The 15,587-nt window shown below is 49.2% G+C and overlaps 1 pseudogene; it reads right to left on the bottom strand.

Moving 5' to 3' along the window:
* Nucleotides 1-3,099: 3,099 nt before the first annotated feature.
* LOC125553861 (transcription factor WRKY19 pseudogene) lies at nucleotides 3,100-3,890 on the bottom strand (annotated as a pseudogene).
* Nucleotides 3,891-15,587: the final 11,697 nt, after the last annotated feature.

The following is a 15,587-nucleotide window of genomic DNA, read 5'->3' as shown; positions in this document are numbered from 1 at the left end:
AGGGCTCAACCCACGAAGGGTCCACGAAGAAGCAACCTTGTATATCCCACCATGGCTATTGTCCACGAAGGACTTGCCTCACTTGGGTAGATCTTCACGAAGTAGGCGATCACCTTGTCCTTACAAACTTCTTGGTTCAACTCCACAATCTTGACGGGGGCTCCCAAGCAACACCTAACCAATCTAAGAGACACCACTCACCAAAAGGTAATAGATGATGTGTTGATGATGAACTCCTTGCTCTTGTGCTTCAAATGATCGTCTCCCAAACACTCAACTCTCTCTCACACAGATTTGGATATGGTGGAAAGATGATTTGAGTTCAAAGCAACTTGGGGAAGGCTACAAATCAAGAATCTTGTGGTGGGATTGGAATATCTTGATCTCAACACATGAGTAGGTGGTTCTCTCTCAGAAAATGTATGTTGAAAGTGTAGGCACGTTCTGATGGCTCTCTCTCTCTCTCATATGGAGAAGGGGGTGGAGGGGTATATATAGCCTCCACACAAAATCCAACCCTTACACACATTTGACCCAACTCGGCCAGACCGAATAGAAGAACTCGGTGAGACCGATTTAGTTCAAAATGTGAACGTTAGGAATCTCAATGGGACCGACTGGAACAACTCGGTGGGACTGATGTGCTAGGGCTTAGGGCAAGCATAAACTCGGTGGCACCGATTACATCAACTCGGTGAGACCGAAGTGAAGCAATAAGGCAATAGAGAAAATGTCAAGCCAACTCGGTGGGACCGATTGCTATTTCGGTGAGACCGGAATAATTGCAATAAGCAATAGAGAATTGGCAAGGCCATCTCGGTGAGACCGAGATCCGCATCGGTGTGACTAAACTGTTTAGGGTTTCTGGCAATGGCTATGTCCTATGAACTCAGTGGCTCCGGGTGGAATGAATCGGTGGGGTCGAGTTGGAGTTTAGGGTTTTGACATATTTGGAATGAGAAAGTGATTGAGGGATTTGGAGCAATATCACTAACGTTGCGTTTGGATGTTCCCATTGGAGGCTTGGAATCTGATTTGGTATTGTAATCTTTCAATTCATGTGTTTGGTTGCACAGCAAATTGGCAGGCTGTAATGAAACGAAAACGATGGCTGAATTACATCCCACGCGAAGTGCCTGCCCACGATACGGAGCCCTCCCGCTCCGAATTGCGCTGAAATCGCTTGCTCGGATACCTCTTCGAGCGACCAGAAAAAAGAAGGGGATATGACTAGGAGAGGCTGACCGCGACGACCTAGCAGAGTCTGGCGGTGGCGGCCACCACCACGGAGTCTGGCGGTGGCGCAGGTACCTTCCTCTCCTCTTCCCTAGCTCCTGCTCGTCATCCCCTTGAGACACTCCCCGCCATGGAGTCCAACGGCGGCACAGGTGCCTTCTTCCTCAGCCGGCCCCGCCCTCCTCCCCGGTTGCCATGCCCCGCCGTCCTTAGCCACGCCTGGCCGTCCTCCCTGCCCTCCGTCACCCGCCCCTCTTCTAATCGATTGGCCCTCGGTGCTCGCTGGCATGTAGGTCCTCTGCTCTAGATCTCGCGGCCGTCGGAGTTTGCCATACACGGGGGGTTGTGCCTGCACGAGCTTGGACCATCACGCTCATCGGTGTCACTCCATCCCGGTCGCGGATGGTCGGCTGACCGTCGGGGACAACGGCGTCCTGTGCTCCTAACTGCTGCTCGGCCGGCTCTGTTCAGGGTGCAGCTCATGCAAACCGTCAATTCCATTGTATGGCATCCAAACATAACATTGGTATTGCTAGCTTGTCTAATTCCAACCTGCAATATTTTGTACATCCAAACATCTGTATTGGTATTTGAGCCCATTGCAATACAAAGGTTGATTTGGTATTGGATCCAATGCAATTCAGAGGCTCTCAATAGAGACATCCAAACGTAGCGTAAGCATTTGAGCAAGCAAGCCATTAAACAACACCTCGTCCCCTTTTAATAGTATTGGCTTTCCTATGGATTCAATGTGATCTTGGATCACTCAAATAGAAATGAAGAGTCTTGAGCTTTTGCCAATATGTGTCCTTAGCATTTTGAGGGGTCCACATCTCTAGTCCATGTCATGCCATTCATTGAACTTTCTGAAATATTAAACTTGAATGGATATTAGTTCAATGAGCTATATGTTGTTATGAATTACCAAACCATCCGGAGTTTGGTTGCACTTTCACATGGTTGCGTCGGACGACGCCCATGGTGCGTCCATGACCTCGGTGCGCTAACAGAAGGGTTGCGCGGCCGCCACTGCGTTCGGACGCCAGACGGACTGCACTGTCCCCGGTGAGGCAGTGACGGCTGCCCTAGCGTCAGACCCATGCGCCATTTGGGCGGATGCAATGGATTCCTGACGAATGGAGTTCGAGTGCAGTCGTGCACGGGCCACCTCCCAGGAGCGGCGGAGCGAAAGCCGCACGACCATCTCCTCCTCGGGGACGCGTCTGATAAGCTCAGGGTTGACGGATCTGGAGGTGAAGGACTCGGATCCGTTGCCCGCCATGCCGGAGACAGCCGGACGGCGCTAGAGACGAGCTTAGGTGGCGGAGGGGAGTGGAGTGAAGTGGTTAGGGTTTGGTCTGGCGAGTGAATAGGGAGGAATATATGTGGGGTCGGATGGGCCAACGTAAGCCGGGTCCAGCATGGCGGGTGTGCTCGGCCACCCCATATCCGACCGGGCGGGCCGTCCCGCCATTTAAGGAGGGTTTGAGATACCCGGCTGTAGATGCTCTAAATCCGTAAGAACCTCCTCTTGGTGCATGTAGTGATGACATTGTGTTGTAGTGAGTTTACATTTCTGTTTCTCAATTAGCTTATAAAGGCCCTGCTGCTACGGTAATAAACTGCACAGATTGGTTTTGTGCATGTGCTGATCCATAATATGTTGGAGTTGTGGAGCTGCTGTAGTTCAGAGGTTTTGTTGATAAATCTGGGGATCTTGCCCAATGTATAAGCACTACCAGTGACGATACTATATATAGATATAGCTTCCATTGTCATAAATGATCACTGAATCTGAATCTAAATATTAGTGCAAATACAGTACGATAGTGGCCGCTGCACCTACAGGTTCTGAACCTTTGTTCAGAAAAACTCGGACAGGTTCACGTACAGCTCGTCGAACTGCATGTCAGCCCCGAGGCTGCTGCCGGCGGCATAGCGGTAGCCACCGCTAAGCTGGCACCAGGAGCTCACCGGCGAGGAGGGGAACAAGGGCGGGGTGACAGGCTCTGCCGGCTACTGAATCCCTTCCGGTGTCGCAGCCGGCGAGTTCTGCTATTCCTAGCCGAAGGAATCAGGCGGATGCTGGTCCATGCCAGCCAGGAACGCGGTGGCCTGGGCACAGGTGTGCGCGCTGTGTTACACGACGTCGAAGAGCAGCGGGTCGGCGGCGGCGTGCTGCATCTGCTTGGTGGCCTGGCAGCCCTGCGTGTGCCGATGCGTGCACCAGAAGTAGGCCCTCGGGTACGTGGCGCCGAGGATGTCCTTCCAGCCGTACTTCCGCCAACTAAGCTCGTCGTCAAGCGGGCCCAGGTCCTGCATCAACGACACCCGGACCTGCACCCTCACCGCCGCCATCTTCCTGCCGCTCCTCAGCCGGTCGTTCACGCGCACCCGACGGCCGGCATTGCCTCCGCGTGGGCTGTTGTCAGCGAAGCGCACGGCACGGTCGACGAACGCGGCCAGCTCGACGCAGAGCTCCCTGGCAACGCCCGGCACGCCCTGATCGCCGTTGACACACGCCTCTAGCTCCCTTGCCATCGCCAGCAGCCCGTCCAGCCCTCGCCAGCGTCGCCGTCGTGTCCTCCATGCCCGGCGCACCAAGTCTAGTCAGTCGATCAGTGGCTAGCACACTAAGTCTAGTCAGTTGATCAGTGGCTAGCGTCGTCATCGAAGGAGATATCACCTAAATTCGAGAAACGGCAGGGGGTAAGTGCAAAAGGTCCAGCGTTGACCAGCTGGCTCCACTTGGTTACGTGTGATTGCCCAGGACTAAGTTATCACATAAGGAAGGCTAGCCAGGATTCCGTGAGTTACTGTTCTCCTCCGTCCCCTGTTCCCCACCTTCCTCTGAATTTCCCCACTGTAATCGGCTGTTAACAGGGAGGACTTCGGATGGGAGGTTCCACGAGCAGGTAATTATAGGTTCACAACGGTTGTGAGAGGAGGCAGAACATGACTTTGGAGATGGCGCCTCCCCTTCCCCCTCCCCGACCCGGGCGTCTCCGGCCCCTTCTGGTGCCACTCCGGCGGATCTCCTCCCCTCGTCGCCCCCTCCCCCTCCTCCCCATCCTCTGTTGGCGTGGTGGCCTCGGTGCGGCGGCCGGCTGCCTCACGGCCGCCGATTGGTTCCCGTTTCTGGGCTCTTGCCGTTGATGAGATGAACTCCTCTGATGATGATGGTGTCCCCTCTCGTGGCTCTACGCTCCCAGTGGCGGCTCTCTAGGCGTCGGCTCGTCTTCGAAAATTTGCTCGTGGGGGTAGGGGCAGGTCGGTGTGTTCGCATATGAACACGTCACCGTGTACCTCCAACATCGAGGGTGATGCACCGTAGCTCATGTCGAAGGAGACCCGTCCGGAAGCGCGGTACGCAAGCAATCCAGCGGGTGCTTTTAAGGACCCGAAACCTCACACGCCCGGGATGGACCCCGTCAGGGCGCGCAGCGGCTATGGGCTGCCCTAGGTCGGCCTGACCGCCCCCTAGGGCCTTGAGGTTCGCCGCCCTGCAATGAAGAAGAACGAACGAAGAACGAGGAAGAAGAACAAGGGAGAAGGAAAAGTAAGGTAAAAGATATAGATAGATTTGTTCGATTGTGTGTTGTTGTTCAATAGGCCGTCACCTTTTATCTATATAAGAGGCGGATGGACTTCTCGTACAAAAAAAAAACTTGCCTTGCCGTCCAAATCATCAAAATCTAACCAAACTCGGACTTCTCACGACCTCCGACCTGGATGTCCGGCTCTAGGCCCGGATGATCCGGCCTAGCCCAATTTTCTGATAGCAGCTCACTGTTTTGGCTCTAGAATCCACATACGATATCGGATTAGGATGTTTTTTATATTAAAATCAACCGCCTCGACGATACGCACAACTTTTATGTTGAACACTTTTTGATCCGAGGCCATCTTGATGGTGTTTCGGGCCGTTTTCTAAAGTCTATAGTAAAAAAAAGTGTCCGAACGTCCGGACTTCTATCCGGATTGTCCGGCCTCCACCCGGATCATCTGGGATTGGACCCAGATCATCCGGCTACATCATAAACCTTTTGTTATTTTCGGTGCTTCAATTTCCCGGATGATCCGGGCCCCGGACCGGATCATCCGGCCAAACACTGCTGCATCGCACGATTTTGCCTATAACTTTCGCATACGACCTTGGATGGGGACGATTCTTATATCAAAATCGTCTGTTTCGACGAGACGAAGAACTTTGCAGTTGAAACTTTTCCCATGCGAGGCCATCTTGGGGGCGTAATCAGCTGAATAGTATTCTGAATACAAAATCTGAGTACTTCGAACACAACTTCGGCCTTAGAGATGAGACCGGATGACTATGGCCCAAATATCAAAGTTTTTCCTTTCGACATTATGGAACTTTATCACTTTGAGCACTTCTCCATTTGAGTCCATCTTAATTAAGTTCTTCGCCGTGCCAAAATCTGGTGTCAACACATGCCCTCCTGTTTTTCGGCAAAGTTGTGTGCCGAAAAATAACTTGCACGATGCTTTTCCTAAGGACGATGTCAACACTCCATCGGCCATTTTATGTGCTTAGGACGATAAGTATATATCGGCCATTTGGATTAGCAACAAAAGTAAAGCTAATCAAACATATGATGATTTGGTAATACCCTTTCATGATGTAAGAAATTATATTGCATCCATGGTTTAAAATAAGCCCATTGAGGGTAACCAATCATACCTGATGAGAAATTCCATGGCATAGGCATCAACGGCATTGTTGAAGAAAATGGATAATGTGTGGACCGAAGATGTTGAAACCTTCGGCTTGGTCCTTCATAGTTTTCACTCTTTTCCTTCTTCACATTTGCCGCACTCCTTGTAAAGGAAGATTGCACATAATTCTTATTTTGAATACTTCCTTTGGGAACTCATGCCATGTTTCTCTTTTCAAGTTCTTGTGCACTAAGCTTTTGCAACTTCTTCTTTTGCCAATATGATACACCGAGTGGGCACCCCGGCTGCGATTTTGTTTGAAGTAATGGCAGTTCTTGTTTTACCTTGTGCACTCTCAACTTCTTCCCTTCAGATTTGGCACTTGATTGATTTGCCTTATTGCCTTTTGTAGCCAATCTCGACACTTTACTTGGCTCTTTTTCATCTGAGATCATATCTGAAGTGGCACTCTTACGACCATCTTGTTTGACACGGTAGACTTGCTTGACCACCTCATTCTTGTTCATTGAGCTCCGGACCGATTCCTTATGATTGAAATTGTCTTTGATATGTGATTGTTCAAATGTTGATCTTTTTGGAGCTGCATAATGTTTGTGAGATGATATAAAATAAGATGAAGAATGCGCCCTTGTATCATACCTGTCCCATGATGGATATGGATTTACATGATCATAGGAAGGTATCCATGGCATTGGCATTGGCGGCACAAAATATGGATACGAATATACCGCATTAGAATTCTCATTTTGCCAATACCAATCCTTGGATTTGCGCCTATGGGGCGATCTTGATGCCTTTGCGTTACTTGGATGATAAGCACTGTTCTCCTCACTTATCTTCTGATATATTTTCAATAGTTGCGCGAAAGTGACTTCCGGCTTTTTATCTTTGTGCTTACGTCGGCCTTTATTTTCTTTGGTTGTGCTTGCACCGATCTTTGGATTTTCTTGTTACCCCCCAGTCATTGGCGTCTCCATTGTAACTTCGATGGAATTCTCGCCCTCAAGATTATGTTCATTATGCTCTTCAGTAATTTCTTTACTTGAAAGCTTGATCCCATCACCTGCAGTTTTTACCTTCTCTTTAAATGAATCGGCTTGAAGCAGCCGATGCAAAAACCTTTTACCATTGGGACCAATTGGAATGGACTCGTCATCTCTTGGTGTCTCAACAAATTTCAATCGTCCTTTATCAATGGCCGATTTAACTATTTGACGAAACATGTTGCAATCCTCAATACTATGCTTGAACGAATCATGCAACTTACAATAAATTCGTCCTTGGATAGATGTCTTGACATGGTGATCAAGAATTCTAATGTAATTATTTTTCAACAACAAATCAAAGATTTGATCGCACATGTTTGAATCGAAGGTATACATTTTGTTTTTTAGCCGATCTTGGTGTACGAACGGCTTTGGAAGTAAGCAAACGAATGGTTCAGATTTAGAATCTCCCCATTCGGCTATGCATTGTGTTTTACACCCTATCTCCGATGTATTTGGATAAGATATTATATTAGCATCGGATTTCTCAACAGAATTTGACCTTGGCTTTAAATTTCTGAAACGAAAATAGTAAGAATACACATGTCTCCATTGAGACCAAGTGCAAGCCAATTAAGAAACAAGCAAAGCTACCCAATTAGATATGAAATTTTGATAAAGCAATGGGGAAAACTTTGGCTGCAATAATAGGTCACTATCAGTCTTTATAAATGGCACAATAGATTGACCGATATGTTCTATAACAGTTTTATTGCTAACAAGTAAATTTCCCTTCATCATTGGTCTTTCAAAATTACTTATGAGAATTTCTCTTATAGAAGCATAAAAAATAAAGTTGCGACCAAATCGGAAGATAGGTAAATCACTTGCTAGACATACCTTTTCAAACACGTTGGGAGAGTATGATGGTTGCGTTACTTGAACGATAGGTTGTTCCTCTTTCGAATAGCTCCCCAACACCTTGTCATCCTGTTTTTCTAGAATAGATTCGGCATACGTAATATTTGATTCGGTCTTTTCAATAGCCGAATTAACTTTGTTATCCGAATCACCATCTTTTTTGATAATTCTATCCACACTCAATGCTTTCTCTTTTTGACATAATCTAGCTTGAATTGCAGCAGAATTAATAGGCTTTCCCTCTTTTATTAATTCATGTAGAACAACATTGCATTCGTCCTAAAAAGACGTAAGATTTTTCTTAATGACCCAATCTGGATAGAATTTCCCCCCGACACTTTTAGACTCTTTTGGTAACGATATGTCACCAAAATTCTGTAATTTTGCAGGGGGGACTGTTGGGGAACGTAGTAATTTCAAAAAAATTCCTACGCACACGCAAGATCATGGTGATGCATAGCAACGAGGGGAGAGTGTGATCTACGTACCCTTGGTAGATCGACAACGGAAGCGTTTGGTTGATGTAGTCGTACGTCTTCACGGCCCGACCGATCAAGCACCGAAACTACGGCACCTCCGAGTTTTAGCACACGTTCAGCTCGATGACGATCCCCGGACTCCGATCCAGCAAAGAGTCGGGGAAGAGTTCCGTCAGCACGACGGCGTGGTGACGATCTTGATGTACTACTGTCGCAGGGCTTCGCCTAAGCACCACTACAATATTATCGAGGACTATGGTGGCTGGGGGCGCCGCACACGGCTAAGAATAAGATCACGTGGATCAACTTGTGTTTCTCTGGGGTGCCCCTGCCTCCGTATATAAAGGACTAAAAGGGGGGGTGCGGCCGGCCTAGGAGAGGCGCGCCAGGAGAGTCCTACTCCCTCTGGGAGTAGGATTCCCCCCCCCCAATCCTAGTTGGAATAGGATTCGCGGAGGGGGGAAAAGAGAGAGAGAGAGAGAGAGAGAGAGAGAGAGAGAGAGAGGTCGGCCCCCTCTCCTTGTCCTATTCGGACCAAGAGAGGGGAGGGGCGCGCGGCCCATGTTGGGCTGCCTCTTCTCTTTTCCACTAAGGCCCGCTATGGCCCATATAGCTCCCGGGGGGTTCCGGTAACCTCCCGGTACTCCGGTAAAATCCCGATTTCACCCGGAACACTTCTGATATCCAAACATAGGCTTCCAATATATCAATCTTTATGTCTCGACCATTTCGAGACTCCTCGTCATGTCCGTGATCACATCCAGGACTCCGAACAAACTTCGGTACATCAAAATGCATAAACTCATAATATAACTGTCATCGTAACCTTAAGCGTGCGGACCCTACGGGTTCGAGAACAATGTAGACATGACCGAGACATGTCTCCGGTCAATAACCAATAGCGGGACCTGGATGCCCATATTGGCTCCTACATATTCTACGAAGATCTTTATCGGTCAGACCGCATAACAACATACGTTGTTCCCTTTGTCATCGGTATGTTACTTGCCCGAGATTCGATCGTCGGTATACCAATACCTAGTTCAATCTCGTTACCGGCAAGTCTCTTTACTCGTTCTGTAATACATCATCCCGCAACTAACTCATTAGTTGCAATGCTTGCAAGGCTTAAGTGATATGCATTACCGAGAGGGCCCAGAGATACCTCTCCGACAATCGGAGTGACAAATCCTAATCTCGAAATACGCCAACCCAACATGTACCTTTGGAGACACCTATAGAGCTCCTTTATAATCACCCAGTTACGTTGTGACGTTTGGTAGCACACAAAGTGTTCCTCCGGCAAACGGGAGTTGCATAATCTCATAGTTATAGGAACATGTATAAGTCATGAAGAAAGCAATAGCAACATACTAAACGATCGGGTGCTAAGCTAATGGAATGGGTCATGTCAATCAGATCATTCACTTACTGATGTGATCCCGTTAATCAAATAACAACTCCTTGTTCATGGTTAGGAAACATAACCATCTTCGATTAACGAGCTAGTCAAGTAGAGGCATACTAGTGACACTCTGTTTGTCTATGTATTCACACATGTATTATGTTTCCGGTTAATACAATTCTAGCATGAATAATAAACATTTATCATGATATAAGGAAATAAATAATAACTTTATTATTGCCTCTAGGGCATATTTCCTTCAGGAACATTGTATGCTATGATACTAGGTGAAGACACATGTGATCCTATAGAACTTTCACTTATTCGGCTATTAGCGTGAAGGTGCGAAGCCGAATTATGAATACCCATAGTTGCATATGGTGCCAAACAATTAGTAGCATGAGTTGTAGCATATGATGATTGAGGGTAATTGGTCGGATAACTAGTAGTAGCATAGCCAATTCCCGTATCCACCGGCATGTTTTGATTAACATATTGCAAGCTAGTTGCCGATGAATAAAAAGGTGAAACACTTTGTTGCATACTATCAGAAGTTCCTATGTGAAGTGTTTCAACTTGATTAACAGAACTCATCATGCTGTTCATCGGCATATGGATTTGTGGGGCTGCCGATGCATGGGAGTTCGTATACATATGTTCCATGTTGCTAAAATTATATGAGGTAGAAGCATGGAGATTTTGTTGCATCGGCTCTTGCACATAATTAGATGCATGATTGATAAAGCTAGGGCTAGCCGATACATTATGCTCATTAAACGATCTAGCAACAACATATGCATTATTTGCATCTACATAAGTGAATTGGGTATTCATGTTACCTTTGTAGATTGCAAACCCTAGATGACGATCTCTTCGTAGTAAGAACGGGCCAGAGACCGTTCAAAGCTTCGATCGCCAGCGGAGTCGCCAAAAAGTGTGTTCGCACACGAACACGTCACCGTGTACCTCCAACGCTGAGGGTGATGCGCCGCAGCTCACGTCGAAGGAGACCCGTCCGGAAGCACGGTACGCAAACAATCCAGCAGGTGCTTTTGAGGACCCGAAACCCCACACGCCCGGGAGGGACCTCGTCAGGGCGCGCAGCGGCTATGGGCTGCCCTAGGTCGGCCTGACCACCCCTAGGGCCTCGAGGTTCGCCGCCCTGCAATGAAGAAGAACGAACGAAGAACGAGGAAGAAGAAGAACAAGGGAGAAGGAAAAGTAAAGGTAAAAGATATAGATAGATTTGTTCGATTGTGTGTTGTTGTTCAATCGGCCGTCACCACTTATCTATATAAGAGGCGGATGGACTTCCCGTACAAGAAAAGGACTTTCCTTGTCGTCCAAATCATCAAAATCTAACCAAACTCGGACTTCTCATGACCTCCGGCCCGGATGTCCGGCTCTAGGCCCGGATGATCCGGCCTAGCCCAGTTTTCTGATAGCAGCTCACTGTTTTGGCTCTAGAATCCATATACGACATCGTATTTGGACGTTTTTTATATCAAAATCAACCGCCTCACGAGGCGCACAACTTTCATGTTGAACACTTTTCGATATGAGGCCATCTTGATGGTGTTTCGGGCCGTTTTCTAAAGTCTATAGTAGAAAAAGGTGTCCGGACTTCTATCCGGATTGTCCGGCCTCCACCCGGATCATCCGGGACTGGACCCAGATCATCCGGCTTCATCATAAACCTTTTGTTGTTTCCGGTGCTTCAATTTCCCGGATGATCCGGGCCCCGACCCAGATGATCCGGCCAAACACTGCTGCAGCGTATGATTTTGCCTGTAACTTTCGCATACGACTTCGGATGGGGACGATTCTTATATCAAAATCGTCCGTTTCGACGAGACGAAGAACTTTGCAGTTTAAACTTTTCCCATAAGAGGCCATCTTGGGGGCGTAATCAGCTGAATAGTGTTCTGAATACAAAATCTGAGTACTTCGAATACAACTTCGGCCTTAGAGATGAGACCGGATGACTATGGCCCAAATATCAAAGTTTTTCCTTTTGACGATACGGAATTTTCTCACTTTGAGCACTTCTCCATTTGAGTCCATCTTAATTAAGTTCTTCGCCGTGCCAAAATATGGTGTCAACATGGTGCTGTCGTCGAAGCTTGCCTTTGGGTGGCAGCGTGTTGGTCGCCCTCGGCGTAGATCTGGTAAGTTCTCAGCCCCTTCTCCGGCTTGTGGTGTCCTTTGCTCCTCGCCGTCCGGGGTTTCGTCGTTCGCCGACGTGGTTTGCTCGCCTGGTTCTGAAGGCTTTGTGGCTATCTTGCCTTCCCTGGGCTCGCTGCAGGCGTCGGAGTTGCCTGGCTCGTTAGGGGCTGCGGCTGCGGCGGCCAGGCAAACCCTAGATCGGGTTCCGGTTGCGGTGGCTGGTGGGCCTTGCGGCTCGTTGGGCCTGGCGCCTCCTAGGCCGCAGTCTGGTGGGCCTCCTTCGGTCACTTCTCTCTCTTCGTTGTCATGTTTCCCTCCCCCTCCCCTCTGTGGGCCTTGGGCAGTTGGTTGTGGCCACTGTCCCCCTCCCTCTCCTCGGCCCACTCGTCTGGCCCAGCCCAAGTGGGCCTGGCTCGCTCGGGATATATATGGGTAAGGAGAGGATCCCTTCCCTCTTTTCTAGGGTTTCCGGCTTCCGCCACGGATATCCACAAGTACCGCGCCCCCATCTGTCGCTTTCTTGGATCCAATCCGCCTCCTCCTCTCCTCTCCTTCGCGAAGATCCTCGCCATGGACAAGTCTAGGGCATCCTCGAGTGAAGCCATGTCTGGTAGCAAGCGCCGGCGCGAGGATTTGCCTGGCCCAGGGGCAGATCTGGAGTATGAGGCTGCTCTCTGCTCCAAGCTGGAAGCCGAGCGGTCGACGCGTGAGCAGGTGGCTCGCGACCGCGAGGCGTGGGCGGCGGGGCCGGAGTGGCTCCAGCACGACGAGCAGGCGCGGGCAGCGACCGGATCTGGCGTGTTGGCGTCCGGATCTGGTGCTGCGGGCTCGTCTACGGCCGATCCATGGGAGGTGACGGCTTCGGGCGGGCCTGGTGGTTCTTCCTCCTCGGGTCCGCGCCCGGCTCCGGCGCAGGGTCCGATGGCCCTGGCGCGGCAGCCTCAGCCCCCTCCTCGTCCCTCTGGTGCTAGGGCTGGGTCCTTCCGTCCCCCTCCGCGCTTCTTCTTGGGCTCGTCTTCCTCGCAGTTCAAGCCTCTCCGTTCTCCGTCATCTAGCCCTGGATCTACCTCGACGTGGCTGGGGGACGGCATCCTGCCTCCACCTCCTCCGCCTCCTCCTCGCCAAAATGTCAACCCTTCAAATCCTCCTGCCTCCCTCACCTTCTTTGCTTGCCATCAACCAAGGCACTTTCAGTCCAGATGCCTCAACCCCCCGTTCTGTTTGATCTGTAGATCTAACGGTCATCTAACCGTGGACTACCAGAACCGCACCAAGCCTCCCGCCTTTGTTCACTCTGGAACGGGCCTCCCTGGTTGCTCGTTCTTTGCGTTGGACAGTGATTTACCCCTGGTTGTAGCGGCCCCGTCGCTCTCGGATGCTGCTATTGTCTCGGTCCAGGACCAGAAGATCTCCCCACAGACCTTGCTAGAGGGCTTGCGGATCTAGGATGAGGGGGGCTGGGATTGGCAAGTTCACCAGCTCTCTGATTATGAGTTCGTTGTTGTGTTTCCCTCCAAGGACTGTCTGAGAATGATCTCGTCGTGCACAAGTTTCACCCTCCCCTACAATCAATTGGTGGTGTCAGTAAAGGCGGCGACGTGCGGTGCCAAAGCGGTGGGACCGCTGTCCCAAATTTGGGTGTTGGTGGATGATGTCCCAGCTGGGTTGCGTTCGATTCCGTTTATGATGGTGTAACACCCACAATGCGGCTATATCTCCCACGTGTCGGAGCATGACTTAGAGGCATAACCGCATTGTAGGCATGTCATAAGAGGGGTAATCTTTACACATCCCATGTACTGAATAAGAATGGGATAAAGAGTTGGCTTACAATCGCCACTTCACACAATACATAAATATAGCATTACATCATCCAGAATACAATCAGGGTCTGACTACGGAACCAAAATAAAGAAATACAACCCCTAATGCAAAAGATCCTCGATCGCCCCAACTGGGCTCCACTACTGATCGAAAGGAAACGAAACAACACACGAACACGATCTTCAACGAGCTCCTCCTTGAGCTCGGTTACGTCACTTGCACGGTATCATCGGCACCTGCAAGCTGGTTTTGGAAGTAATCTGTGAGTCACGGGGACTCAGCAATCTCACACCCTCGCGATCAAGACTATTTAAGCTCATGGGTAGGAAAAGGTAGTGAGGTGGAGCTGCCGCAAGCACTAGCATATATGGTGGCTAACATGCGCAAATGAGAGCGAGAAGAGAAGCAAAGCACGGTCGTGAACTAGAAGTGATCAAGAAGTGATCCTGAAACTACTTACGTTCAAGCATAACACAAGAACCGTGTTCACTTCCCGGACTCCGCCGGAAAGAGACCATCACGGCTACACACGCGGTTGATGCATTTTAATCAAGTTAAATGTCAAGTTCTCTACAACCGGACATTAATAAATTCCCATCTTCCCATAACCGCGCGCACGGCTTTCGAAAGTTCAAAACCCTGCATGGGTGTCCCAACTTAGCCCATCACAAGCTCTCAAGGTCAACGAAGGATATTCCTTCTCCCAGGAAGACCCGATCAGACTCGGAATCCCAGTTACAAGACATTTTGACAATGCTAAAACAAGACCAGCAAAGCCGCCCGATGCGCCGACATCCTGATAGGAGCTGCACATATCTCGTTCTCAGGGCAACACCGGATTGTCCAAGATTCCAGTAGGCCAGCCCAGAGTTGCCCCTGCTGGCCACCGGCTGCTGACAGGTTCGGACCAACACTTAGACAAGCACTGGCCCGGGGGGTTAAAATAAAGATGACCCTTGAGTCTGCAGAACCCAAGGGAAAAAGGCTAGGTGGCAAATGGTAAAACCAAAGTTGGGCCTTGCTGGAGGAGTTTTATTCAAAGCAAACTGTCAAGGGGTCCCCATAACACCCAACCGTGTAAGGAACGCAAAATCAAGGAACATAACACCGGTATGACGGAAACTAGGGCGGCAAGAGTGGAACAAAACACCAGGCATAAGGACGAGCCTTCCACCCTTTACCAAGTATATAGATGCATTAATTAAATAAGAGATATTGTGATATCCCAACAATAACCATGTTCCAAACATGGAACAAACTCCATCTTCACCTGCAACTAGCAACGCTATAAGAGGGGTTGAGCAAAGCGGTAACATAGCCAAACAACGGTTTGCTAGGTAAGGTGGGTTAGAGGCTGGACATGGCAACATGGGAGGCATGATATAGCAAGTGGTAGGTATCGCGGCATACCAATAGAGCGAGCAACTAAGCAAGCAAAGATAGAAGTAATTTCGAGGGTATGGTCATCTTGCCTGAGATCCCGCAAGGAAGAAGAACGAGTCCATGAAGAAGACAAACGGACGTAGTCGAACGAATCCTCACAACTCCGGAACGAAACCGAAGCTAATGCGAGAAGCAACCCGGAAATAAGCAAACAACATAATAAACAACAAACACATAATCATGGCATGATGCACAACCAAGTATGATGCATGTCCGGTTTAAATGATACATGGCATGGCATGGCAAAGTGCGCAAACAAAACTACAAGTTAAGTGGAGCTCAATATGCAACGGGTTGCATATTGACGAAACACCACATCAATTATTTAGTTTTCTCTCGTTTAGGTACTCAACAATATTAAATGTTGTTAAACATGGCAAGAGGAGAAGCATAAAGAAATTGTCTATTTAGGCAAGTTTAAATGAGGCC

Source organism: Triticum urartu, chromosome 4A (genome assembly GCF_056163025.1).
Source record: "Triticum urartu cultivar PI428250 chromosome 4A, HENAU_Tu73, whole genome shotgun sequence".
Classification (NCBI taxonomy): Eukaryota; Viridiplantae; Streptophyta; class Magnoliopsida; order Poales; family Poaceae; genus Triticum; species Triticum urartu.
This window is presented reverse-complemented; position numbering and strand designations above follow the sequence as displayed.